Source organism: Arachis hypogaea, chromosome 4 (assembly GCF_003086295.3).
Source record: "Arachis hypogaea cultivar Tifrunner chromosome 4, arahy.Tifrunner.gnm2.J5K5, whole genome shotgun sequence".
NCBI classification, from domain to species: Eukaryota; Viridiplantae; Streptophyta; class Magnoliopsida; order Fabales; family Fabaceae; genus Arachis; species Arachis hypogaea.
The window spans coordinates 72942616-72947847 of record NC_092039.1 but is presented as its reverse complement, the minus strand read 5'-3'; positions in this window follow the sequence as shown (position 1 = coordinate 72947847).

The following is a 5232-nucleotide window of genomic DNA, read 5'->3' as shown; positions in this document are numbered from 1 at the left end:
GACCGTTCAAGGTAGAAGTGAGGTTGTTCTCCATGGTCTTCTGCCTTTGATCAATAGAGTGTAGCAACTTGTCATTGGAAGAGGAATGGAGGTAAGTAATCTGAGAGGTCTGTTGTTGGTTGTTCTAAGGTGCTTGGGACTGCCTTTGGTGGGGTGCTCTGTAAGGCTGGTTCTGATTCTGCTGTTTGTTGTTATTATTCCACCTCTGATTTCCATTGTTGTCTCTGCCTCCTTTATTATAGTTGTCCCTCTAGCCATGGTTGTAATTATCTCTCCAACCCTGGTTGGAGTTGTCCTGCCACCCTTGATTGTAGTTTCCACCTTGGTTGTAGTTGTCGCCTTGTTGATAGTATCCTTGATTCGGGAGGTCATAGAAATTGTGAGTAGCTGCCAAGGTATTGTCCTTCTGTTGGACCTGTGGACATTCATCCGTGTAATGACTGTAATCCACACATATTCCACATACTCCCTAAGGAACTAGTTGATGACTCTGTTGTGGGGGAGGAGGTTGAGACTGTTGCTGGTTCAACTGCATCTGCTTTAGTAGGTTAGTCATTTCACATATAGCCAGTGTGACTGAAGAACTGAAGATTGATGGTTTAGAAGTTATAGTAAACTCTCGTTCCAAGTATAGTTTCTAAACCAAGCAATCAACCTTTCTTACAAATGTTTTGGTTGTCACAAGTAACAAACCCCTAAATAAATTGATAACCGAATTATTTAAACCTCGGGTCGTCTTCTCAAGGAATTGCAGGGAGGTATGTTCTTATTATTGGTTATGAGTTTGTAATTTGGGGGGTTTGAGAATGGGGAACAAATAAAATAAATGACAAGTAAAATAAATAAATGACTGTAAAATAAACTCTTGGCAAGGTGTGAGAAATTGGAAGGCCTATCCTAGTTATCCTTATCAATGATGACGAAAATTGAATCTTGACTCTACTTAGTTAACATCTGCTGTTGCAAAGAAAGGTTAAGTGGCTAATTAGTTTGATCTTCAAATCCTAGTTAATTCCTAGGAAAAGATTGGGATTATATAAGTTCAAGCTAATTAGTAAAGATAGCGGTTATCGATCACGTTGAGTTTGATAACTCAAGAGTTACTGATTTCCTAACCAAAGCCAAGAATGTGGAAAGCTGAATTGATATCATAAATTTGAAAACATCTCAATAATGTATAATCCTAACATGAAAAGTTCATAAGCCAATTGGGCAACATAAATCAAATATCAATAAAAGCATTAAAGTATCTGAAAATAAGAGATAAATATAAAGTAAAGGAAATATTGAACCTGATGAAGAGTTGAAATAAATCCTAATTTCTAAAACTCCTAATTTCTAAATCCTAAGAGAGAGGAGAGAGCCTCTCTCTCTAAAACTACATCTAAACTATAAATTATGAATTATGAAAAGCTTCCTTATGAATGGATGCATTCCCCCCACTTTATAGCCTCTAATCTGTGTTCTCTGGGTTGAAAACTGGGTCAGAAACAGCCCAGAAGTCACTTCCAGCGCTTTCTGGTCCGTACAGGTCGCGGCCAAGTGACGCGGAGGCGTCATCCATGCGTCCGTGCAGATTGCAGTTCGCAGATGCGATGCGGGCGCGTCATTCACGCGTTCGCGTTGCCTAACTTCGAAGCAGCTATGGCAAATTATATATCAAATCGAAGCCCCAGACGTTAGCTTTCCAACGCAGCTAAAACCGCGTCATTTGGACCTCTGTAGCTAAAGTTATAGCCGTTTGAGTGCGAAGAGGTCAGGTTGGATAGCTTAGTAATTCCTCCAACTTCTTGTATTCCTTCCACTTTTGCATGCTTCCTTTCCATCCTCTAAGTCATTCCTGCCCTGTAATCTCTGAAATCACTTAACACACATATCAAGGCATCGAATGGTAATAAAGGATAATTAAATTTAATATTTCTAAGGCATAGAAAACATGTTTTCACATATATCATATCATGAGGAAGGAATTATAAAACCATGCAAATAGTATGAATAAGTGTGCAAAGGCTTGATAAAAACCATTCAATTGAGCACAAGATAAACCATAAATAGTGGTTTATCAATCTCCCCACACTTAAATATTAGCATGTCCTCATGCTAAGCTCAAGAGAAGCTATAAAGGAATGAAGAGGAATGGTAAAATGTATGAAATGCAACCTATCTATATGAATGCAAAAATGTTTTTATCTAGTTGGTTAAAAGTAAGCAAGTTCTTCAAGACAAATATGAATCAATTCCACTAATTCAAATTATACAATGAAAGACAAGTAAACTTGTAAGAAGATAGCTCATGAAAGCAGGGAACATAGAATCAAGCATTGAACCCTCACCGGTAGTGTATATCACTCTAATCTCTCAAGTGTATAGGGTACTTCACTCTAATCTTCTCTAATCATACTTTCTAAACTTTGTTCTTCAGCTAACCAATCAACAAATATTTAGTATACTAATGCAAACATCATGAGGTCTTTTCAAGGTTGTAATGGGGCTGAGGTAAAGGTGCGGATGTATATATAAGGCTAAGTGAGCTAACAGAGTGAATCCTTGATTAGTCTAAGATCTCACCTAACATATACATACTTTATAAAATTTAAAATTCTTTACCTAGCTACCCAAATTTTTTTCCACTTTTGTATTACATGCTCATGTATAAAACTTATTTTTGAATTTTGTCCCATGTGCATTGCTTTATTTTGCATTTGGGGAATTCTTTTGTATCCCCTTTATTTAAATACTGAAATTTTTTTTTATGCACATGGTAATTTAATTACCTTGATTTCACATGAGCATGCTTCCCAAAAAATTTTTTATTTTGAAATATCTTTATTCTTTTTAACTTTCTACCTTGTTTCTATCATCCGTGTTCCTATAAAGTTTCCCCACACTTAAATAATTACACAATTTCTATCTTAAGCTAACCAAGGATTCAACTTGGGATTTTTATTTTGTTTTTCTGCTTAAGGCTAGTAATGTGGTTATAAAACAAGAGGGGATTTAAAGGCTCAAGGGGGCTAACAAGGGTGATGTAAAGGTAGGCTAATTTGGGAATGGTGAGCTAGAATCAAACAATGGCCTCAATCATATGCAAGCAGGTGGACATATAGAATGGAACAAAGTAAAGATTGCAATTATAGAGAAGAAAACACACAAAAATAAATATTATGGTTAAATAATGTAACCATGTAAATAAGCTCAAAATCTCACAGGTTGTGTGTTCTTTGGCTCAAAAACCATGTTCCAAATACAACTTCAAACAAATTTAACACATAAATTTTTTTTTTCAATTTAAATTAGTGAAATACTATAAAAATTTCTTGAAAAGAAAATATTACTTCAACCAAGTAGTAACTAAATGCATAAAATCAAACAAACATGCAATCAAATATGCAAATGCAATAATGAATAAACAAAGAAAATAAAACAATGGTGTTGAAAAGAAGAAAATAGCTAACCCATGGAGATCGGTATCGACCTCCCCACACTTAAAGATTGCACCGTCCTCGGTGCATGCTAAGATGTGCAGGTGGACGGGTTGTTCCAACTGATGCTTCTCTCCAAAGATTGTGCAGATGGACTTGTCTTGTCTCCCCATGTAAACGTCTTCCCGTTCCCCTCCGGTTGACCATCCTAAAAGAAAAAGGAAAGAAAAGTAACCCAGAAATAAAGATAAGAAAATAAATGAAGTATGGATGGGTTAATGCCAAATGATAAGAGTCTCATTTACATGGAAGCTTCAACATGTACGTGAGAAAACAATAGAAGACATGGCATGCCAGTGGTACAAAATGTACAACAATGGGGAAGAGAGCGGGTAATGAAAGACAATGTAAGTTCATGTCAATGCAAAAGGAATACAGGTATCATAAAAGATTGACATTGATAGAAAAATAGCATCACCCAACATTGTAAAACAAGTCACTAAAAATTATACCAGAAAAGATGCAACAGTTAAATAAGAAAATTCAACACCAAAGGAAAAATAATGAATGTAGAAAAGAAGAAAAAAATATACACTAAATTAAAATGCAATGAATGAAATATGCAAATAAATAAAATGAAAGATAAGAAGAATGAGAATGGAAAGAAGGGAAGAAGAAGTAAGTAAGAAAGGAGGGAGGAAAAATTAGAATTGGGAAAGAAAAGATAAAATATTTTGGCATATTAGGTTAAGGTGTGCGACGCTGGTGACGCGGTCGCATGGGTGACGTGGCCGTGTGGGGCGCAATAAGGTCAAGCGTCGTGGACGTGTGGGTCACGCGATCGCGTCACTTGATTTGTGCTAGTGGCGCGAGTGCGGCCTTGCATTCGCACAACTCTCTGTTTGAATTACATTTTGCCAAAAATCTGAGTGACGCGGTCGCATGGGGCACGCGTTCGCGTGGGAGGGCTTGGGCTTCTAGCACGAGTCCAGCCCAATTCCAACACAACTTTCGGCCATGCACCGTTGTGACGTCGATTTTCATGGCACGCGGACGCGTGGGTGACGCGGTCGCGTGGGAGGCCAAAGTTCCACATGACGTGGTCACGTGAGTGACGCGGTCGCGTGGGGTCAAATTATGCTAAAGGCGCGCCTCCAGCCACGCTCTCGCGTTACTCTCTGTTCAATGCTTTTCTTCCCAACGCACTAGTGATGCGGACGCATCAGCAACGCTGCCGCGTCGCGTGCGTGTTTTCCCTTTCTTTTTTTTATTATGTAATTATGCAGTATGCAATATGCGTGTTTTCCAACCTGATGAACCTTGCAGGACAATTCTTACCACTCACCATCTTCCGCTTACTCTTAATGTCACAAAGAGCTCTAAGTTGACTATCCGTCTCCAGTAGCCCATATTCAAGTGGAATTAGAAAGCTAAGGGATATGAATTTTACCCACTTGAATGTTGTGAAGGATGATGGCAACTTAGGGGGAGGTATTTTTAATGAAATTGCAAGCTCCACTCCCTTGTGCTCTTCTCTGATAACTACCACCTCTTTGCAAGCTTCTTCAATTTCAACCTCTTCCTCTTGGTAGCTCTCTTCCAATTCAATCTCCTCTTCATTGCTTTCCAATGGCATGGGAGGTTGTGCTTCTTCTTCTTGAATCTCCATCTCTTGATCAACCTCTTCTAAGTCTTCAACTGTGATATGCCTTGGAGGTTGTACACCCTCCTCAGCATCAATTTCAAACGTCTTGGAAGGGGGTTCTATGATTGGACGTTTCCATGGAGGTTCTGCATCTCCTAAGTCTTC